Genomic DNA, 25,303 nt, shown 5'->3' on the forward strand with positions numbered 1-25,303 from the left:
ACTTTAAATAAGAGAAAAAGAAAAGTTAAATGAACAATGTCTCTGAATAATGCAGTATTCAGAATATAAAAAATCCCTAAGATTTGAATATCTGTTAAATGTAAAAATGTGAAAGATGAACTTCAAGTCAATATGGTTGACAGTACTGATGTGTAAGAATCCCCCATCCCTGCTCAAAACAAATAAACTGCTTAAAAAATAAATAAGAATAATACAATTTGGAATTTATAGTGTAACTCAAAATTTGGAATCATAAATCCTCATGTGCCAAAAATAAAGCCACAACAAAATGTCACACTGGGTAATAGGACTGAAGTCCTGCGGCTCACAGAGAATCAGAACTGGGAAGGGCAAGGTTTAATGCCTGTGAGGAGGTGTCAGGGCCCTGTTTGCACATTGCCAGGACTGAATTACATGCAGAGACCTAGGAGCCATGAATGGCTTCCAAAATCATGAACAGGGAATCAGAAAAATCTTTGCTCACTGCCCTGGGAGACTGGCAAATAGTTACCAGTCAGAAACTTGAACTGCAAACCTTGTCCCATGTACATGTGACATCCAAATTCACACTATTCACAGAGATCAGGAACATGAAGCTGAGAAAGTAACATAAAACTGGTCTGGAATCTTTAAATCATGTAGGACCCCGTCAAAGGGCACAAGGAATTCCTATAGAAAACTCTAGCCATGCTTATAATAAAAAAATTATAAGCCACACAAGGAAATAAAGGTCCTTGTATCATTCAAGAACAAGTTAAAGACATTATTAACTTAAAATGTTTTTAAGTATATGTATTTTAAAAACCATACAAATTAGTAAACAAAAAGTGGAGTGTTTAATCACATCAATGGAAGGAAAGTAAAAAAGGAAGTTAACAAAAAGCTCAGTTCATAGAAAACACAAAGATAGTAGAAATAACTCAAAGTTTATTAGCAATCAAAATAACTGTAAATGTATAAAACCCACTAACTAACAGGGCTCTAGATTTGATATAAACAAATCCAGATCTGTGCTATATAAGATTTACCTAAAATAACGAATGACGCTTGAAGTCTGAAGTAAATGGCCAGGAAATGCCACAGCAGAACAGAAAGCTGGGGTACTAATACTAATAGGAAATCATATACAAAGTAAGTCTTTAAAACATTCATAGAGATTTAAAAAGGTTCAAAAAATGATTTCCCCTGGAAGATATAACAATGTGGATCTATATGCATCTAAGAGAAAACAGCCTCAAAATATATAATTCAAACACTAATATAAAGTAACATTTACAAATCCAAAACCATAATGGGAGATTTTGTTTCTTTCAGAAACTGACAGATTAAGTTGAGAAAAACAAAAACTTAGTAAGGCAAAGAAAGAATAAATTATATAATTAAGAGACTTAGTAAAATATATATATAATTATAATTAGCAGAACAAAACAGATAAGACAAGGTGGTTAATGACTCAACTATAGAAAGTAGGAAGACAATACTAATGATATAAGCCAATATTGGTGAAATAAAGACAAATGAAGGTAGCAGAGATAGACGACTCTAAATTCACCATTACATGTCAGTTGTTACCACCTTAATCCAAACGCCTATCATTTTTTGCCTTTACATCACAATAGCATCATAACTTTTCTACTCTGCTTCCGTTTATATTTAAAACTATAAATCAGATTATGTCATTCCTCCCACAGCCTTCTTAAACTCAGACTCATTATCCTTATCTATTTTGACTTCTCTCTTCTCCCTCTCATTCACTCTATTGGAGCCACACTGGCCTCTTTGCAATCCCCAGACATGCCCAGCTTGCTCCCGCCTTAGGGCCTTTGCACTGGCTGTTCCCTCCACCAGGAATATTACTTCCGGGATGCTCACATGGCTAACTTTCCTGCCTCCCTTAAATCTTTGCTCAAATCTCATCTTCTCAATAATATTTCTGCCCACCTTCTTTAAAATTGCAGCCCGCATGCTGCTCCCAACATGTGGCACTTCTGATTCTCCTCACTCTGCTTTATTTTTTCATAGCATTTATTATCTTGTTAATATATCACATAATTAATTATTTTTTCTTTTTTGAACAACTTATCTCTGCCTCATAAAATCCGCAAGCGCAGAGATCTAGGATTAGTTTACTCTTTACTTTTTAAAAAGAAACCCAATTAGTTAGAACAGTCTGGTATATAGCAGTTAATAAAATTTATTGATCACATAAATGAAATATAAGTGTTTAAAGAGCTAATTCTTTGAAAAGATACTAACAATCTTTGGCATTATTGATCATGAGAAGAAGGAAGGCACAAAAACAATGAGACATAACCTCAGGTATCAGAAAATAATATGACTCATCTTATGCTAACATATTTGAATACTTAGATTATAAACTATTTTATAAAAAGAACTCTCAGGAGTGGGGTGTGACCTGCCACAGTCACAAGGTTCTTAATCACTAGTAGCTGGTGCTCCAGACCTTTCTCCCAGCCTGGTGACCCAGGGGATTTACTTTATGGTGGCTTTCTCTGAAATGCCAAAGCCACCAGATTATTCAGAGTTGAGTGACTCTTTAATGCTGGCCATGGGAACAGGAAGGTTTTCAGGACCATTGCACAGAGCATGGAGAATGATGAACTTCCGTCAGCGGATGAGATAGATTGGAGTGGGATTGTATCTGTTAGCAAGTGCAGCAGCATTTTACTATGTTTGAAATCAATGAGACTTACAACAGGCTGGCCTTGGAACACATTCAACAGCAACCTGAGGAGCCCCTTGAAGGAACCACATGGACACACTCCTGGAAATCTCGATTACTCTTCTTGCCTTTTTGGTTGTGGACAATTATTTTTCTAATACCTTACTTACAGATGTTTCTGTTCTTTTACTTGTGTACAAGAGCTGATCCCAAAACACTGAGCTACTGTATCATCCCTATATGATTGGCAGTTATTTGCAATCGCCACCAGGCATTTGTCAAGGTTTCTAATCAGATCAGCAGACTACAACTGATTAACATATAAAATCAGTCGACGTTTTTTCCTTTGATTACAAAACTGCCAGTACTATATGGACTCTGATCACAAGACTGCAGTTTCTTCACAGATCTCAGGAAATTGTGGTGGGGCAGAGGCTTTTCAAAAACATGTGATTAGGGGGTATCTTTATCTGAATAATAATGAATTTTTAGGTAAAGCCTGAGACAGAGTACTACAAAATCATGTTGATGACTTCAGACTTTGGAAGTTAATCTTGTCTGTTATTTGCATTCTTAACTTGACTAAGTACCTGAATTCCTATTCTACTGTGCAACATAGTGATGATTCAGAAATTTTTCCTTTGGGGAAAAAATAAATATGAACATTTCCATTGTGTTAAGTATAAAAAGGTCTACACATGATCATAAAATTTAAATTTTATACAAGATGAAACATAAAAATAAAAAGAACTCTCAAAAGTGACTCAATAAAAATAGAAAACATGGCTAGACCAAAAATTATTGAAGAAATTAAGAGTCAAAATTCACCCTACACCTCTAAAATCAATAAAGTTTTACGAGCAAAAGTTAAACAAATCTTTACACACAAAGAACTCCATCTTAAAAAAACTGTACCATTTCTCTCCACTTCATTTTTTATGTTATCATAATTTAGATACTAAAATACCAAAAACATATGAGAAAGAATCATTATAAACCTGCTTTACTTAGAATATACATGCAAAAACTGAATTAAGTATAATAATTTGAATCCAAGAGTGGACTAAAATAAAGGGTTTATCTAAGCACTTCAAAGACTTTAATATTTGAATATCTATCAATATAATCTCATCATTAGCAGATTAGAGGAGAAATATCATACAACAATTAAGAGTATGGTGTTGGTGCAGGGATAAGCAAATGGAACAGAAGAGAGAGCTTACCCACATGTGAATAGTAATTTTAGTATATGACAAGTAAATGGGGAAAGATATTACTTAATAAATGCTCTTGAGACAATTGGTTATTATTTTTAAAAAGTAGATCCCTCTTTGACACCATTCACAAAATACATTCCAGATGAATAGAATATCTAAGTGTAAAAAATAAAACTTTAAGTAGTTTAGAAAACACTGTAAGAGAGTATGATATTGAAATACTGTAGGTGATTTTTTTAAAATCAAGAGTTAAGGAAAATATTGGTTAATATGACTGTATCAAACTTGAATACTTCATTTGATATACGGAATTTAAAAGACAAGGAAAACTAGAAGCAGATATTTGCAATGTATTTAATTGACAAATGATTATATTCATGAAATAAATAAAATTTCTACAAATCAATAAGAAAAAATAAACAACCTATTACAAAAAATTGTTGGACAACTATTTGAAAGAGCAAGACACCATGTGTTGGTGAAGCTGTGGGGATATGTTTCAACATGGCTGGTTATGTTTAAATTGTTGCAACCATTTTTCAGAGTAATTTGTCAATGTCTACTAATATTTAAGATATATCTACATGAGGTCAAGCAATTTCATTTCTAGTTACATGTTCCAGAGAAACTTTGCACATATGTATATGGAAATGTGTTCATTGAACTACTGTTTATAACAATGAAAAATTCAGGAAAATCTAAATTTCTATCTATTAATAACTGATAGAGAAATAAATTGTATCATATTCATACCTTGACATAAAAGTAATAGTTTAAGTGAGTCAACTAAAGTTATGCATATCATTTGGAATCACATCTAAAACATTATATTGATTAAACAGGCAAATTGCTGAAGGATAGGTACATCTGCATAAATTAATTTTTTTTTGAGACGGAGTCTCGCTCCATCAATTAATTTTTTATGTAGTTCATGAAGAATATAAAAAGATAGATGGAAAAAATATACACCAACTTTCATAATATGAAGGAGTAGAATGTGGAGTGGAATTGTACATTTGATACATTTCTTTTTAAAAACCCTAAAGAAAAAAGTTTTAATGTTTTGGCCAGGTGTAGTGACTCATGCCTGTAATTCTACCACTTTTGGAAGCCCAGGTGGAAGAACCACTTAACTTGGGAGTTCAAGACTAGCCTGGTCAACATAGCAAAATCTGTCTCCATGTAAAATAAAAAAAACTTAGCCAAATGGTGATGTGCACCTGTAGTCCTAGCTATGCAAGAGGCTGATGCAAGAGGACTCCCTGACCTCAGGAGTTCAAGGCTGCACTGAGACATGATTGCACTACTGCACTCCAGCCTTGGCGACAGAACAAAGCAAGACTCCTAAAAAAAAAACAAAAAAAACAGAGTCTAGTGTTTTCACTTGGACTTTGGCTCAGACATGTTGGGTGTCATGATAAATCTGCCTGGAACAGATTGTGTTTAAAGAGGCTGGTCCTTGATGGTAGAGATGTCTTAAACTGGAGGAGGGCAAGATAGTGCAGCATGACTAGGATAGATCTAGTAAATTACATAAGTCTGGTCATGTGTAAATGGGCGTCATTACTGAGAAAATATGCTTAGGGCAGGGTGTGGATTGGGCCGGACAAAAAAGAGCAAAATGAAAAGATATCAAGACCAATTTTAAGGATATCAAAGTCGGCCTGAAGTGTGTTGTAAATATAGCCAGGAGTAAATAAGCAATCAGTCAAAAAAGAACTGTGAGGCAGATATTGGTAAATGCAATTTTCTTTCACAAACCAGGACCATAATCCAGGGCACCTTTGCTCCTACGGGGTCAGGTCCTCTCTCTGGGTTTATGGGGATAGCTGGATATGAGGGAGAAGAGGGAATAGTGGAATTGGTCCATTGTTTCAGGGATTTTGGTAGGAATTCTTTCCTAAACCATGACTCAGACGACCCCAAAGGAGGATTCAGAAGCAGAAGCTCTATTCTTTGCTCATAAATCTATCTTATCTACTTCTTTTATAAGAAACAACAGCAGAGAAAAGTTGAAGTTCAGCCATTCATTGATTTAAAGAATTAAAAAAAAAAAAAAAAGAAAGAAAAAAAAAGCTGGACCTGAGTAGTGAGTGGGTCACTTGTGTCTTCCAGCATACAAAGCCTGCTATTTAAGAAATCCTGATTTGGAAAAAAATTCCCTTAGCAACAAAAGAAAGTCTGCTGGCTTGGTAAAGCTTAAAAACCAGGAGGCTCTTTGCAAAGTTCATCTCAGATTCAGTATTTATACTACCAACAATTATTGTCAATAAATTAGACTTAACTATTGTACAACACAGGAAAAAGCAATGCTCCTTGTTTATCTTTGGCCGCTGTTTACTTTTAGCTCTGCTGTGTGAAAGAGAACTCAAACAATGCTAAGCTTTCCCTTAATGAGATCCTGATTAGATAGTCTGGACCAATGTATAAAGCACAGTACACTAAAGCAGGAGAACAAAACTGAACTCTTCATCACCCCCTCCCCTGAAAGCAAAATTGTCAGTTCATTCCAGTTTGCCTTCAGCACAGAGCAGAGCCATCTCCTCAGTGACTGCCCTCCTTCCAGAGTGCCTGTCCTAACTAGCCCAGTAGCCTTTTTGACTTTCCTTCTTACGCTGTTTCCATATCTTTCAATGTTCTGGGCTGGCCTTGCCATCTTGCCAACCAAGGAAATACACTCACTGTATCTCACCTTCTCAGTATTGCAAATGAACAGAAATCACCACTGTAGGCATTGTAAAGAGTTTGAGGGATTTAATCTACAAGTTTTTAACCTGTAGGATGAGGAGTCCAGGGACTCCTTCTGTTAGATTATCAAAGAGGTTAGCAACCATTGTTTAGTCCATTATTTGTTTTATAGATTAGAAGATGAAGAACTGAGAGATTGCTCCTCTCCTCTAGTTAGACAGTGTGTGTGTGTATGTGTGTGTGTGTGTGTTTTGAGACTGTGTTTTGCTCTGTTGCCCAGGCTAGAGTGCAGTGGCACAATCTTGGTTCACTGCAACCTCTGCCTCCTGGGTTCAAGAGATTCTCCTGCCTCAGCCTCCTGAGTAGCTGGGACTACAGGCATGCACCACCACACCTGGCTAATTTTTGTATTTTTGGTAGAGATGGAGTTTTTCCATGTTAGCCCGATTGGTCTTGAACTCCTGGCCTCAAGTGATCCGCCTGCCTCGGCTTCCCAAAGTGCTGGGATTACAGGTATGAGCCACTGCACCAACCTAGTTAGACAGCAAGGACTAATTTCTGGTTCTGTGGGTCTCGGATCCTATTCTCGTTGCAGTATAAAAGCTGAGGTTAGCTTATCTTTACGAAGACATTAATTCTTACTTATTTCTTACACATTTTAACTGAGGCCCTCAGTGTTACCAACTTTTGTTACCTGCCAGGTCTTTTTGGCACTCCTCCAAAATCCACTCACAGCACAAATGGCTCTGTCGCCTCTGAGTTCAGGAATGCTCATGTTCAAAGTGTCATGAAGCCTCCCTAAGAGCTTCCACTTTCCCTCCATAACTGAAATCCAAGGAGGTACCAATCCAAAGTCATGTCTACTTAATAGTGTGTACTTAATTCAATATCAAGAATAGAGGTTTAATCTTGAAATTGTTCACTTTTCAGGACTGTGTTGGAATGTAGGGAAAGAGAATTGTACTGAGATAGGAGAAAAATATTATTTCATAATTAAATCGCAGGATTTTTGAATGGAGGCTTAATTAATATTTACAAAGCAATAAAGCAGTGAAATGATCTTTGGCTTATTTTTTTGAAAGGCATTGTTTTATGCCTTGCTCAAATGAAATATTTCATATTTCCTTTCTTGGCATCATGCTATTCAGCTTTAGAGCATTTGCAAATATTTAATCTTGTTTGTAAGGCACAGAAGTTTCATAAAGCTTAACAGAACCATGGCCTAATGGTTCAAAGCACTGACCTTGGAGCAGGTTCAATACCAGCTAAGCTGTGTATTGCTGGCTGTGGGACTTTGTATTAATTGTATGTAATTTTTTTGTACCTCAGTTTTCTCATTTTTAAAATGGGGATGGTGATGATAAGAGTACTATCAATTTCACTGTAGCACTGAGTAGTAAGCACTTAAGTATTACCGTCATTATTAGACGGCATTTTCTTGGTTATTATCTCAGCAATAAACTGTGCCTAACTCTTCAAGTCTGTCACTCTTGCCTTGTTGAGAACTGAGATGCTTTCACGTGTTGAAGCTCGCCTGCCAAGCTTATTCTTAACAGTATATTCATAGTTTCTGGATTGATCACAGTGAAACAATAGTAAAACAGCTTTGTTTCACCTCCCTGTTTATCAGTGAAGGTAACTAGAATAAATGCAATGGAAATGAAAATGTGTGGGTTTTGCGGCCCTTTTCACTGTTGCTGATTGGTGATGCCCCTGGTTCCCAGGCTGCCATTCTGAATGTGCAGCAGAAGGGTGGGGAGACGGGTACTCTACCGGCTATGTCTTTTGCCTGTGGCAGTCTCTTGGGAGATCAGCTAAAACAAATTGTTTTATCTGACAGCATGCCCTTCCTTTATGTCTCACAAACAGAAAAAATGATCTTTTCTATTAAAAAGTAATTATATCTGTTATTTAACTTCTATGCCCACAAAGGTCATTGATTTTTATACTAAATCCCATATGCTTTTTGGGTAGTAGTTATGCATCTATTTTGATAATTTGTATTAAAATGCTCAACTATCTGGCTTAGATAAGACATGGCCTTAAAAAAAAAAAAACTTCCTTTTGCCCTTAGGCAATATTATTGCTTCTGTAACATGTTAGCTCCTGACTTTGCCCCTTGACTACTTGTGTGATTTTTATGCAAGTTATATTCTGCATGGGGGAGGAGGTGGGAAACTGTGAATAAGAGAAAGAGTAAGCGGAAAACAGAACAGAAAAGCACGGAAATGTTAGAGAGAAGGAGAATTATGCAGAAGAGGAGTTATACTGTAATTAATATGTGGCAGGTCTTTTGTGATGATGGATTCAGAGTGGTCTCAAGGTTGCCAGTGTTGGTCAGAGAAGCTTGCTATAGGTAATCAACTTTCCTAGTCTAAAGAGAGCTCAAAAAGCTGCAGTTTATAACCAATGGAAACTCTAAAGCCTTTTACCTTGGCACAATTCCCAGGGAAGTCGATGGGGAGACCCACTGGCTATGAACACCATTCTGCGCAATTTGATGCTTTTCATTTGGTAGAATTTTGTTGCCAAGGCTATTGCATCAAGTTACCGAAATCTTAGTGGATATAAATTGTCTCATGTGTCACTTAGCCTGGCAAGAAATTTAAAGGGCATGCCTTCTACTGAAAAGAAAGATTTAACTTTAACCCATTAAAGCAATAAGCCGCATTCTAAACCCTATGGAGAACGCTCATGCTGTAGTTTGTATTCTGAGAGAACAAAGTAACTTTTTTTTAATAACAAAAAAAAATTTTATGGAACCCTGGATCGTTCATTATGAAGTATGCCTACGATCAGGGGCATTTTTGAGGGATTAGGAATTTTACTTTGTATTTTTAAATCATTTTGTGTAGTTCAGTTTTGTAAAATGTGTGTGCAACTAAGCACTGCTTTTAACTGAATCCCAGAAGAGAAACAAATCAATGCTGACTTACAGAGGATGTAAACAAGGGTTTAATGTTTTCAAATCCTAAATGTTGGCAGAGTAAAGACAGTAGTTAATAGAGCAATACTTTAGGGTTTATTAACCTACTAAAATGATTCAGGCATACAGAGGCTGCTTGTGTTTCTAAAACAGGATATTATTAACATGCTTCCTTTCTTCCCTTAGGCAGAAAATGCCCAAACCTTCAATTTCATTGTCATTCTCCTCTGCCTCAAAGTCATCCAACACTAGACAGGGTGGCCATACAATGGAAGAAATGGCTAAGATCACCAAGAATCAACTGAGATAAACAGATGTTACAGGTGTGAGTGTTTAGAGAGGAGGAACTCAATCCTGCCGCATATTAGAATCAGCTGGGGAGATTTCAGAACCTACTCATGCTTGGCCCCGAGGCCCTAGGTGCAGAAATTGGTTTAGGATTGGGCCTATGAATTAGTACTACTTTTTAAAAGTTTTCCAAGTGATTCCACTGTGTACTCAAGTTTGAGACATAGTGGTTATTTAAGATGAAAAACACGAAAAGATGAACTTGAGAGAACTGAGGTTCAGTTACACGTAGGTGACAAGTTACTATATATTAGTTATTACATTTAGGTCCTAAAAATAAACAAAAATAATATTTTAGAAGCGTTTTAGTGATACTCCCTGTTTTTCTCTATCTCTTGTCAGTATAGCCACTCGAATTTTCGAAAAAAGAAATGTAACTCCAACAGCCTTGCTCATGGCTTCAGGAGAAAGCACTGCTAGGACCCTGAGTTCCCTGCCCATCAAGCCAGCCCTGGAGCTTGGGTGGCCCAGGATCTTTTTGCCATTCTGAAATAGAAACCATGGATGGGGATATGGTGTATTTCCAAACCTGATACTAGAGAGCATTTCCAAATCTCTTTCACCCAGTATTCTGGCAACTAAACAATTCAGGAAAAGAAACCCTAACTCAAAAACCAAACAAAAGAAAAAGAGAGCACATATATACCTTTTCATTTGAATATACAGCAACAACTTTATCTCCAGTATCAGGTATTTGCTTTCCTTTCCATTCCCACTTTATCACCTCACCTTCCTCACTTCCTTATACTATAACAAGGACCTCCTTGCTTTTCACCTGGGCTCTGGTATCTTACCCCTAACTCACCTTGTGAACAGCTGCAGATTAATCTTCTTACTCCAAGTACATAGCACTTGTATAAAACTCATTGTTTAGCTATACATTATGGTGTTTTGAATCACAAGAGTGTTTTTAATATATAAGCACTAGCTTTATTAACTGTAAAAATTCAATATACACTTGTTTATAAAGAAAGGTTTCTGTTTAAGCATCAATTTTCCATTAAGATAATTAGTTTTTATCTGTGGTATCTTCAATGGGGAAAAATCAATCATTTCTGTTTTAACCCACACACAAAAATAAGTAAGTCCTGAGACAACTGTGGGCTTCATAGTTATCGAAAGATCCATAGGATCCCAAATGTCCTACCCCAAGGCCCTAGGACTTCACACCTAAATTTACTTATTTTTAGCTCTTGTGTCTCCTTTAAATATGACATTTTAAAATAGCAACACAGAAAGCTGCAGGCTAAAACTGTAACTTGTAAACCTGTTGGAACAAATTCATCCCTCACATTAAGGGAAACTAAATTACATATTCATCTCCCCCAAATTGTTTCCCCACAAGTAATCAAGCTTATCTGTGACCCAATTTTAGTTGTTCATGAATGGGGGTGGGGTTCCACAAACGCACGCAGTGGTAACACTTGAAAGATTTATGAGCCTGTAAATGGGTGTTAGCCATTTCAAGTAAATACAGGCCAAACCGAACTCTTAGCTGTCTGCATTTAGCCTTGATTACAGGAGTTACACAAATAAGACTACAAATGTATCTAGAACTTAGAAAATTGCCTAGATGCTTTTCTTTCCATAAACCTTAAAGCACAGGGAGTAGGTAACCTACTGAGCCTCTGAATCAAATGTTTTACTGAAATATTTTTTCCTGCCTATTTTTATGGCAGCAAAAAGCCATAGAGCATTTTTGGAGTTCATACTAAACTCTCCCTGATGATAAATTTAGTGGTCTCACCATTTGGGCTCCACTGACACTATGAGCAGTTGGATGGACCTAAGCCTAAGTCCGGATTTAGCACAAATACTAGGTTTACTCAGTTATAAATTCTACTCATGAAGATCTGTCATCATAGATTCTAGATTACATTGATAAATACACTGGATAGAATCTGCTACAATTGAATCCGGCAGATAAAGCTAGAAAAAAGATAATGATTATGCTATTTTAACTAGTTCAAAATGAAATTGTTTGGAGGACTGTGATTAGTAACTATATCAGGTATTCCACTGTGTTTTTTCAATTTCAAAAAGTTTTCAAGTTGCATGCGCTATCATTTGTATGATTTTAGAATCTGTGTCACTATATTGATACTCTCAATTGCCGCTTTTCTTGACTGAAGACTATGCTAATATGGTGCTGACCCATGCTTACAGGTAGGCAATCAGTTACAAGCTGACAGTCATTGGCTGTTTCTCGGATGTATATCTGCTCACAGGAAGCAGCTAGATCTGAATTCCAAATGTTACAGCTGTTCTAGATGCAGACATTATGATACCTCCTATCTAGGCACTACTCTTCTTTTGAAATAAAATTCATATCTTCCTGGGTATTTCCTCAAAAGCCAGGACAAGGATCACTGTGTGTCTGTGCCACACCAGAAACAATAATTTAGGGGTGTGATCACACTGTATCTACCTGCTGCTATCCTTTCAGGACAGCCAGATACCTCTATTTGCACTTCCTTGGTAAAGATTCACATGAAAGCTGATGAGATGGGACAGGACTATTTCACACAGGAAATGTGGAAGATAAGCAGTCTCTAACCTGGTTCACTGTGTGGGCTTAATTAGGTCTCTTATTCTTTTATGGGCACAGAAATTATTAGTCTCAGCTTTGATTTCCCCACCTAATATAAATAAAACTGAGCTCATTAAACCATTTGATCTGCTTCCAGCCTCTCAAATTGGATTTTCTGTACTTAACTTTGTAAATACAACATCGTGAGGAAATTGGGAGAAAAATAATACCACCAAGGGAAAGACAGTAGGCTAGGCCTCGTATAGAATTCAAGTCATATCTTACTTGCTGGTAAGTGAAACTGACAACCTAATGCCATTTTACATTATAGCTCTTCAAAAATATCATTTGTGACAGTTGTTATTGACATTCTAGAAATAATACAAAAATGAGGTTAGATAAAATATTTTCCTTTAGCAATTCAAAGTTCCAACAATAAGTTAACTGACTTTAAATAACTGCTCTTAGGATCCAAAGCATTGATTTGTGTCTGTTTCTGATATGGAAAGATTTGCTTTAAATTCCTACTGAAATTTGAAAACATATAAAAAGGCCTTAAGAGAAAAAGTAAACTCTCATTTACATATTAGCAAACTGGGAATGAATAAGCTTGAAAGTATTCAAACTTAAACATATTTCAAATGAAATGACATTCAACGAAAATACTTCTTTTATTTGAATTGTGTACAGGTAGCACAAGAACTAACTTGTACTCAAAGTCAGTACCCCTTAAATAATATTTCAAAGATTTAGATGTCAAAGCAGTGGTGTTCAGTAGGCTTAATATCCTTTAAAACGTCTTCTGCTGGTTCATTCCTCTTCCAGTGTCTTCCTAGTGTCTCAATTTCTATCAAGCTCGCATGCCTTCCAACTGAGATGCCTGCACATTCTTCAGCCTTAAAGCCATCTTGATGGATGTGAACAATGGCAGTGGGTCTTTCACACATGCTTAGCTCTGTCTCACAGTCTGCAAATGCTGGAATGGATTCCAGGCAATGGCGTGATTGAAAGAACACAGACAGTCCAGAGTCAAAGACCTGACTCTGTCATTTCCTAGTGATGTAACCTGGTGCAAGTCATTAAGGTCCCTAAGTTCTACTCTTGACCTGCAAATTTAAGATAATAGGACCTCATCTGTTATGAGATTCAAGTGAGATAATATACGTGAAAGCACTTTCTAAAATGAAAAGTCATATGTAATGGAAGCTATCTGGCAAATTCTTTTTTCTGTGATCAGCTGATTAAATAATATAGGCCAGTGAGTGTGTCAGCACTAAGAAAGTTACATAGTTTAGAGGGTTGAGAAATGGAACCGGACACATGTTAGATTCCTAGCCCTACTCTTTAGGATCAAGGCCAGCTTACAAAAGCATACACCAGTGGTAGCCTGACAAGAACAATTGCTGGGACTTACTCAGAAATAATGTAAACCAGTTAACTTTATACGGATAGGAGCATCACTTGCCATCCATGGGGAAGAAATCATAGCCAATATGCCGTAACTATAAGCCTTAAAAATTAAAGTTAGAAACACTATATTTCTTCTAAAACTTTCTTAAACATGACATACTTTAATCACTAAGGCTTTGACAGGCCCAATTATTGGGTGAAAATTTTAACATTCTAGCTGCTCAAACAATTATACAGGGAGAAAGCATGAGACCTGGGGGTGGAAGACAGACAGAGAGTAGGAAATAGTTAAACAAATGAATGAAAAATGTTCTGCACCAGAATAATTAGATTTCACTCTACATATATTTAAATAATCATAGTGAATCTGAAGAGCTAACGATGTGGAGAAATAGAAAATAATCATTTTTTAAGGGTCATGTGCTCAGATAGCAGTATTTTCACTAACAACCAGTTTGTTTGAATGACATCTCTCACCGAAATCCCAGGAATTTAAGGATTAAAAAATAATTACAAAACAGTTTCCAAATCATCAGACTTTTATGAAAAAAGAGGGATCAAGTGGCATCATATCCAATTTTTTTCCCACAGAAGAGAAAGAACCAAGTAAATTAATGTACAGCAATGTTCAAAGCTATTACATCTGTTGCTGTTAGCCAAGGGCAAGAAGAGCTGTCTTAATGTTGGTCTCACTTTGCTCTAAAGTATAACAGACTCATCAAATAGTATAAGTCTTAAGGTAAGAAAAAGTGGTTAAAGGTGTTCTGGCTAAAATGATCATCCATACCAGATTAAAGGAGACAACAATCACAAAGGTGAATGCACAAAAAGCCCACTGCTACTTTCCTTACTACTTACTAATTATGGTGTACCTGTGTAACAGACATAGATGCTAGTTGCCAGTACATTTATTCCCTGTTCTTCTGGTAACAGCAGTTTAGAATTTCCTTTGAAATCCATGTGATTTCATCATAACTGACCTCATCTTCCCTGCTTTTGCTCTAGCCATGGGCATATGACCTGGATAATCAATGTTATTTGCTCTCCTATCCACAATGATAAGTTCAGGGGTGGATATTGAATCCATGCAGCCAACAGGACTCCTATTTAGAACTTCTGTTGGAACTGTTGAAAAGAGAAACTATCTTTCTTCTGGACTGGTAGGCTGAAAGGATGAGAACCTGAAGCCACCAGCCATTATGTTGCCACCCTGAGGGAGGCATCTTACAGTGATGAAATGACCGATTTCTATAACACCGGCTCAACACCTAGATGGTGAAAGTCAGAATGCTGTGACATCTTGAACCTCTGAATTCAGCAATGATTGAAGCCAGTCATTCGCCAACTTACTTAAGCTTTAAGGCTTAAGCCATGGCAGTTTACACTGGATTTCTGTCATTTGTATTAGCATGAATCCTAAGTTTGCTTCATCAAATATAGGGATATTTATTTATTGAATCAGTATAACTCTGCTTTAGAAGACAGCTTCATAAAGGAATCCAAATGTGACTATTTAACAAAAGGATTTAAGATTAATTTCTTAATTTATTTGTATGAATGTCCAGTTGCATTTTCCCCTTTAGCTGACTTAGGGCAAACATGGTATGCAAGACTTACAAGTTTCTTCTTTTTAGAAATGCAAAAGTTGCCTTTCACACCTAAGAACCCAAAGCAAACACTACTTGAGGTCAAGATACTGTGTAACATAAATCTCAGCTTTTCTTTCAACACTTCTTTTGAAGAGGCTCTGCCAAAACCTCTCTCCCACTATGCTGCTATGTAAATCTCCCATATCCAGTTTACCAAAGGCATCTCCCATGGAATCTCTGGCCAGGTCCCGGGACAGCAGAAGGAACTGTTTGAGAAATTCATCTGGAGCTGAGCTGTCTGGAGCTTCAGTTAACTCCACATATTTAAGGGCAGGGAGAATTGCAGTCTAGGAAGACCCCCTGGGATTGCCTGTAGGACATTCATCTTTCAGAACAGACAAGGTCAGAAGAGAGAAAAGATGCTCAGAGACTTTCAGAAAAGGTATTTCCTTCCCTTTCAGAACTAGGTTCTTTATTAGGTCTCTGTATATCATTTTCTTTTTCTAAGTGAATATAGAAGATCCAGCATGTACTTGTTAAAAACATAGTAGGGTAGATTATGAATACTCTCAATATAATATATTTGTTTTACATTCTTTCAGAATATCATATATACTTTATACTGCTGAATATATAAAATTATAGTTTTCTGTTAACAATTTAGTTATGTTGACTGATTGGAAGTGATTCCTTTTCTTCTAGGTCCATAGCTTTCAAACCTCAATCTGCATTAGAATCCTCTGAGCACTTGTTCAAAGTGCTGACACCCAGGGTCCACACTAGACCTGAGAAATAAGAATCTCTGTAGGAGACTAGAAATCGAAATTTTCTAGTGATACAAGTCACCTGGAAACCACACACTGGAAAACATTGTCCTGGGGGTAAATTCACATCCAAGGGCATACATACATTTGTACCTTATAACTCTACTTAACAACAATTCACATCACATCCAAGGGCATACATACATTTGTACCTTATAACTCTACTTAACAACAATTCACATCACTGGTGACATGTCTATATCTTGATGCTTTTATCATAAAATCCTATTTACCAAGAGGCACAGCACAGAGTTCCAAAGAGCATGTAATAATTGCTCTGACTGGTTGTTTTGCCTGCAATCACCCCCTGTATTCATGCCACGGGAGGATAAAGTGTTCCTGACTCACTGCTGAAGTAACAGCACAATATAAACAACTTCAGCTCTCCTTCAGATGGGAAAGCAAAAGACATTTCATAGACCCCCACGGATCCACTGGTACATTTTAAATGGAAAATTTATCATTTTTTTTTGGTGCTTATTTTATACTTTCATTTTGAACATGGAATTACAAAGAAGTACTTGCTGTATTATCTGTCACATTAGAATACATTCTGCCAATTGTGGTCCAAATGTAGTTCATGTGGTTTGGCAGCTGGTCAATCAGTATTGCAAGACAGAACAGCACCTCTTAATGAAAAATACGTCAAAATTGAAAGTTTAGCAATAGTAGATTGAACAAGGCTCTTCATGAGTCACGTATATCCATTTTGAAAGCCATGCTTGTAGTAAGTCATGTTTGAAATGTGTATCAATTCTTGTGGACTGCTTGGTACTACTGAGTGCAATGGAACAATGATTTCATAAACGGTTCTCCCATTGGAACTCTTCAGTTTATATCCTGAATATCCCTAGGTCTTCCAATCATATTACAGTCTAGATCAATGTTAAAGTTCTCTTCTCTGTTTCTCTGTTCCCTCATTAGCTTCCCTTTTCATCCCTGTACTTTCTCTTTTTACTAACACCAAGGATTAATATCAGGGACTACTTTTATTACTGTATCTCTAGTGTCTACTAGAGCAATTGGCACATAGAAGGTGCTTAAAAAATATTTATTGAATTGATGAACAACAAAAAAATGAACTAAATGACTTTCTTTTCTTTGGTCACATTATCTTTTATTCCATTTTAACTTAGTCTATATCCTCAAGCTGGAGCAGGTGAGCGTCATCTCTGATTTTCACCATTTGCCACAGGATACCTAAAATTCATCAATCTGACCTTTGGTAGGCTTATAGGATTGCATGTCTGTTTCTTCTACTAATGATGCAGAGGACAGTGAATGGTTTTCATAAAATATTGGCCAGCATTTCACCTACCTCCAAAGTCCAGAGGTTTTCTTTGTAATCAATAATCAGCTTAAGGAAATTAAGACAGAAAAAGAGACCAGGTAAATGACCTGGGTCACAAGTAATTTTTCTCTGCATTTGTTCACATGTGTGTGAAGCTTGCAGGGACTGAGAACTAGGATGGGGGCTAGAGTGTGTAAGAACAAGGACCCTCCAGGGTCTGGTAATTTCTAAAGAACTTCCTACCACACAATACCTGAAACCAGATAATGAATAAATCCTTAAAAAACACAAGATATTGTTTGTCATTGTTAAGGCATGGCATGGTCCAAATTAGCCAATTAAAGGCTGATTAATAATTTAAAAAATATAAAAATCTTCAACTAAAATTTCACATCCAGCCAAATTAAGCTTCCTACATAAAGGAGAAATAAGATCTTTTTCAAATAAGCAAATGTTGAGGGAGTTCATTACCATCAGACCTGCCTTACAAGAGATCTTGAAAGGAGCACTAAATAGAGAAAGACTGTTACCAGCTAATACAAAACACACTTAAATACACAGATCAGTGACACTATAAAGCAACTTCACAAACAAGCCAGCATAATAACCAGCTAACACCACAATGACAGGACCAAATCCAAACATATCAATAATAACCTTGAATGTAAACAAGCTAAATGCCCCATTTAAAAGGCACAGAGTGGCAAACCAGATAAAAAAGCAAGCCCCAATTGTACGCTGTCATCTCACACATAATGACACCCATTGGCTCAAAATAGAGAGATGGAAGAAAATCTACCAAGCAAATGGAAAACAGAAAAAAGCAAAAGTTGCGATTCTAATTTCAGACAAAACAGACTTTAAACCAACAAAGACTAAAAAACACAAATAAGGGCATTAAATATTGGTAAAGGGTTTAATTCACCTAAAGGACCTAACTATCCTAAATATATATGCACCCAACACAGGAGCACCTAGGTTCATAAGACAAGTTCTTAGACTTTAAACCAACAAAGACTAAAAAACACAAATAAGGGCATTAAATATTGGTAAAGGGTTTAATTCACCTAAAGGACCTAACTATCCTAAATATATATGCACCCAACACAGGAGCACCTAGGTTCATAAGACAAGTTCTTAGAAACCTACAAAGAGACATAGACTCCCGCACAACAATAATGGGAGACTTCAACATTCCACTGACAGTATTAGATAGACCATTGAGGCAGAAAATTAACAAAGATATTCGGGACCTGAACTCAAAGTTGGACCAAATGGATTTGCTAGACCTCTACAGAACTCTCCACCCAAAAACAACAAAATATACATTCTTCTCATCGCCACATGGCACATACTTTAAAATCTACCACATAATTGGACATAAAACAATCCTCAGTAAATGCAAAAGAACCACAATCATACCAAACACACTCTCAAACCACAGTGCAGTAAAAACAGAAGTCAAGACTAAGACAATTGCTCAAAACCATGCAATTACATGCAGATTAAACAATATGCTCCTAAATGATTTTTGGGTAAAAAAATGAAATTAACAGAGAAATCAAGAAGTTCTTTAAAACTAACGAGAACAAAGATACAAAATGCCAGAAACTCTGAGACACAGGTAAGGTAGTGTTAAGAGGGAAATTCATAGCACTAAATGCCCACATCAAAAAGTTAGATAGATCTCAAATTAATAGTCAAACATCACGACTCAAATATTAGAGAAGCAAGAACAAAGGAACCCCAAAGCTAGCAGAAGACAAGAAATAACCAAAATCCCAGCTGAACTGAAAGATATCAAGACACAAAAAACCATTCGAAAGATGGAGTTGGTTTTTTGAAAAAATTAATAAGATATATAGGCCGCTAGTTAGATTAATAAAGAAGAAAAAAGATCCAAATAAACACAATTAGAAATGACAAAGGGGATGTTACCACTGCCCCTCACAGAAATAAAAATTACCATCAGAAACTACTACAAACACACCTTTGCATACAAACTGGAAAACCTAGAAGAGATGGATAAATTCCTGGACACATATACTTTCCCAAGACTGAATCAGGATGAAATAAATTCCCTGAACAGACCAATAACAAGCTCCAAAATTGACTCAGTAATAAGTAGCCTACCAACCAAAAAAAAAAAAAAAAAAAAAAAAAAAACGCCCAGGACCTGATGGATTTACAGCCAAATTCTACCAGATGTACAAAGAAGAGCTGGTACTATTTCTATTGAAACTATTCAAAAAAATTGAGGAGGAAGGACTCCTCTCCAACTCATTCTATGAGGCCAGCATCATCCTGATACCAAAACCTGGCAGAGAAACAACAAAAGAAAAACTTCAGCACAGTATCCTTGATAAACATCGATGCAAAAATCCTCAACAAAATACTTACAAACCATATTCAACAGCACATCAAAAAGCCAATCCACCATGATCAAGTAGGCTTCAGCCCCGGGAGTTCTTTCACCTCCCTGGTTAGCTGTATGTCTAGGGGTGTGTGTGTGTGTGTGTGTGTGTGTGTGTGGCAATTGTGAATGGGATTGCCTATGAGGCTACAGTAAGCAAAACAGCATGGTACTGGTATAAAAACAGACACATAGACCAACAGAACAAAATAGAGAGCCCAGAAATAAGGCCACATACCTAGGATCATCTGATCTTTAACTAAGCTGACCAAAACATACCATTGGGAAAAGACTCCCTATTCAATAAATGGTGCTGGGATAAATGTCTAGCCATATGTAGAAGATTGAAGCTGGACTGCTTCCTTACACCATACACAAAAATCAATTCAAGATGAATTTAAAACTTAATGTAAAACCCAAAACTATAAAATCCCTGGAAAACCACCTAGGCAATACCACCCTAGACATAGAAATGAGCAAAGATTACATGACAAAGACAACAACAGCAATCTCAACAAAAGCAAAAATTGACAAATGCGATCTAATTAAACTTAAGAGCTTCTGCAAAGCAAAAGAAACTATCAACAGAGAAAACAGACAACCTATAGAATGGGAGAAAAAAATTCAAATTATGCATCTGACAAAGGTCTAATACTCAGTATCTATGAGGAACTTAAATTTACAAGAGGAAAGCAAACAACCCCACTAAAAAATGGGCAAAGGACATGAACATATACTTTTCAAAAGAAGACATACATGCGGCCAACGGGCATATGAAAAAAGCTCAGTATCACTGATCATTAGAGAAATGCAAATCAAAACCACAATGAGATACCATCTTACACCAGTCAGAACGGGTATTATTAAAAAGGCAAAAAATAACAGATGCTGTCAGGGTTGCCAAGAAAAGGGGACAATTATACACTGTTGGTGCTAATGTAAATTAGTCCAACCATTGTGGAAAGCAGTATGGTGATTCCTCAAAGAGCTAAAAGCAGATCTATCATTCAACTAGGTATGATATCCATAGGAATAGAAATCATTCTATCATAAAGACACATGCATGTGAATGTTCATTGCAGCACTGTTCACAATGGCAAAGACATGGAATCAACCTAAATGCCATCAATGACAGATTGGATAAAGAAAATGTGATACATATACACCATGGAATACTATATAGCCATAAAAAAGAACAAGATCATGTGTTTTTCTTGTGGGAACAAGGATGGAGCTGGAAGCTATCATCCTTAGCAAACTAACGCAAGAAGAGAAAACCAAATACTGCATATTCTCACCTATAAATTGGAGCTAAATGATGAGAACTCATGAGCACAAAGAAGGGAACAACAGACATTGGTGTCTACTTGAAGGTGGAGGTGGGAGGAGGGAGAGGAACAGAAAAAAATAACTATCAAGTAATAGGCTTAATACTTGAAATAATATGTAAAACAACCCCTCATGACACAAATTTACTTGTATAACAAACCTTCACATGTACCCCTGAACCTAAAATAAAAGTTTAAAAAGGAATTAAAAACATATATATAATTATGTATTTTAAACATTTATGAATATACATTACCATGGACCCTGTCTCAAGAGGGAGAAAACTGCTTTTTGTTTTCCACTTTTCCCTCAGCATTGAGCACATTACTTGACACATAGGAAATAAAGAAAGTAATGGGAGGAGAGCTACATAAATGATGATACAAGAAAATATGTAGTAAGTGTCATAAGATGGTTCAAATAAATAGCTATTCATAGGGGAAAGAACCCAGCTATAATGGAAATAAAGCAAGGCTTCTAGAAGGTCATAGAACCCTACATAATTTAAAGGTCTAAAGAATATGATTTTAATAGATTATAAAGGAGAACTGAAGGCAACTTATTAATATAAATGGTATAAGAAAATGGGCGGAGAAAGGAAAGCGTAAGTTGTTCAATGGGGAATAATAACAAGTATTCCAACCAGACTGGAATAAATGGAATGTCTAACAGTTGTAGACCAAGCTGAAAGGTATCCAGGGACCTTGAACACTGGTTTAAGGGAAATCAAATTTTGTTTAGAAGTAAGTAGGAAACCAGCTACCAGGTGAATTGGCAATAGAGGAAGGTAGAACAACTTAGCCCCAGCGTAAAGAAAAACTGAACACGGTTAGCAAGCTATTGAAGTCATTTGTATTTCAGGTCCTGGATTTAAGCAGTAATAGTGGGAATGAAAAGGAAAGGTTAAATGTGAGATACACTATAATGGTTAATCAAAAAGAAAGGGTAATTTTATTAGCCGTGAAGAGAGGGGTGGGGAATGAAGTGCTCAGATACCTGGGGGAATTTTCAGTATTGAAGGAGATTGTAGCTCATTTCCCAGGGAGAAAAGTGTTTTGGTGTAAATGGATAAATTGGTTAACTGCTACTACTATCCATGAAATGCAATTCCAAGCTAATAAAGTAGCTTTATTAACCACGAAACCATTTCTGTTAGCATCGCTTTTTTTTCCCCCCTGGCCTTATCAAATCTAAATGGGAAAAGCCTTTGTGAATGGAAAATACCGGCAATGTCGTAAACATCTAACTTGATAATGATGATACTAGTTAGAGAAAGAACACAGAAATTTAAATTCACCATTTTCTAGTTTTATAGATTAGAGATGTTGGATATATACACAATGTATTAATATGTTAATACATATAGAGTGTCTACAAAAGTATTCTGAACATCATAATGTTCTAAATAGATGAGGTAAAATGTGGAGTGAAATTCCCTAGAATCTAGGCAGTAGTGCTTGTTTGCCACTTATTAGGGTGAAGATGACTAAATAAGGAAACTGATAACTCTGGAAGAAAGAGAAACAGACACACAACTGTGAAGAGAAGACAAATCCAAAACATCAGAAAAGAACTAGAAATAACATGTTCTTAACTATAAAAGTATTCAAATCCAATTTTTCTTCCTCAGAAAATAAAATAACTGGTAATACAATTTAGTGAAGACTTTACCATAAACATTAACAAAAAGTTGGATAGTTGCCAAGTTTTTCATCTACTAACTTTAAGGTGCTACTTTTTTATGTCCTCAACATTTCTATTATGAAAGTAGTAAAGCAAGGTTGTGATGAAGACAATCATACAAATCTAAAGCAGAAAGTAAAATACTCCTGATACCCCTTCCCCATCCCATTTCCTAGAGAAAACTACTGCTAGTAGATTGACGTATATTGTTCCATATTTTTTATGCATATTAACAATTGTAACATAAATTGAATTCAATATCTTTCTCTAAGAAATCATTCACTCATCAAATAGTGAGTTTAAGTGCACTATGCTGAAAATCCAAAGTCAAATGATATTGAAATTCTATTTTCAGGGAACTTATAGTTTAGTGGGAAAGAAAGGTAAATCAATTATTACAATACAGCACACAGCACTAAGAAAATATTACTTTGTCTAATAATTATTAAATAAATTTCAAAAATTTCAGAATATTTTCAGAGATTAAGATCAATACAGTTTAAATGAATGAAAAGTGATTCTTAGGATGCAAATTTGATTAACTTATAGAAAATTTACAGAAGGTTTCCACTGTAAGTAGTACATGATTTAGCATTTCAGATAAATCAGACAAAATTTCTTTGTATTATGGGGTGACTGTCATTTAAAGTACTCATTTCCTGGTGGGTGTAATATATGAAAATATCTTTGGCCTAAAACCTTTCATTTCATTTTTGGTCCACTAAAAATTCATCTAAATAAATGAGAACTTGATATCTCTATTTCAAATATTTCAGGACTCAGAGAAAAGCTAAGCTTCTCTTACAATTCATAAATATGCCTGCACAGGCCAAACAAAAGTCAATGAAAAGTCCCTCCAAGATCATCTGATTTCTGAGAACAAGCCTGGTGTTTTAACATAGCCTTTGTGTATAGTTGAGCATTTCCTTTTCTTTTAGAAGATGGATAGATGTGTGCTCATATTTAGGTGATTCTTTTGATCCACCCCAGGAACTGCGTATGAAACTACTGCTTCTCAGAAATGGTGAATTAGCTCATTATTTATTTCTAAGGAAGCCTGTGTGTCATGTTGTAGTTAGCTTTTATGCATCCCCATTCATTTTGTTCCCCTATTAACATAGACTTCCTAACCTGGCCAGTTTTTAGTTATTCATGTTTAAAGACTATTATGTTTGTAATCTACCATAGGCCAATTCTTATGAATGAAATGCTAAGATGATAAGAGTAATTACCAGAGTAACCCTGATCAAGTCAACATTTTTTTTTTGCTCTGTAATGCCTTAATGGAACTCAAAAATTAAAGCAACTTGTGATGTTTTAAGAAACACATGAAATTTGTACTTATAATTTATACAACTATCCTTAATTTATTGAAACATATTTAATTGTATGTCTTTAATTTTCCGATGCTTTTAGTCTCTCTTTCTCCTTGACTCTAAATACCTGAAGGGCTGTGATAGAATGTTTTGAAATCCAGTCAATTTAGTGTGGTGGATTAGTACTATTTTATAAACACATATTATATAACTTTGGTTCATGACATGACTAATTAATTTCTCTTTAGCTACTGCAAAATAGAAAAAAAACTTACATGGAATTCTTTTATTAAAATCATATTCAAAAGTTATAGCTTTTAGAAAAGAAAATTTCCAATTATTTTTCATTATCTGGTTCTAAATGTCTGTTATAGACAGATATTTACTATATGATAGAGCAAAGATTACAGGTATGAACATTTAGAATAAAAAATAAAATTTATTCTGAAATCTCTCAGAAATATCTAATTTCATCTCATGGGACGGATAACAGTAAGTCATTCTGTTATTCTTGGAACACACTAGAGCTGTATTATTTGCCTTGTCTTGTTTCAATCGTCTCCAACAGGACCAGTAAGTGCAATCTGAGACCTGTGGCAGAATTGCAATAATGAGTCTATAAGAGTTTTTATCCGAGGAAATCCCAACAATTCTTGATGTCACATCTATTCTCTTTATCATCTGCCTTGATGAAAGATCATTTTGCCCAGATTCTGTGAGTGGAAAGTCATAGTTGCTCCCTTTGACCTCATATCTATACAAAGGAAAATGTCAAGCTTGAAAGAACTCAGGGAATGATCAACAGTTTTTGTGTTACTCTGTGATTTACTTCTATGAACAACACATTTTGAGAATTTTTATGAATTGAAGAGATAGCAAGCTGCATATAAATGCAACAGATTATCTGAGGATAACATCAGTATCAATTTAAGGGTCAGAATTAGTGTTCCTCCTCCACTACAAATATGAATTTTTTCTAGAATCCTCTGAAAATGTCTGTTGTGATTTGTCAATATTCACTTTCAAGGAGCCATGTAAAATACTGTGCTGGGGCTG

The 25,303-nt window shown here is 35.8% G+C and overlaps 1 protein-coding gene and 1 pseudogene across 3 annotated transcripts in view; one reads left to right on the plus strand and one right to left on the minus strand.

Moving 5' to 3' along the window:
• Positions 1–25,303, minus strand: part of ADGRV1 (adhesion G protein-coupled receptor V1) — a 602,883-nt gene that overhangs the window by 130,289 nt on the left and 447,291 nt on the right. The gene's annotated exons all lie outside the window — the stretch shown is intronic.
• LOC112439816 (lysosomal enzyme trafficking factor-like) lies at positions 2,501–3,008 on the plus strand (annotated as a pseudogene).

This window comes from Pan paniscus, chromosome 4, assembly GCF_029289425.2.
Source record: "Pan paniscus chromosome 4, NHGRI_mPanPan1-v2.0_pri, whole genome shotgun sequence".
Lineage (NCBI taxonomy): Eukaryota > Metazoa > Chordata > Mammalia > Primates > Hominidae > Pan > Pan paniscus.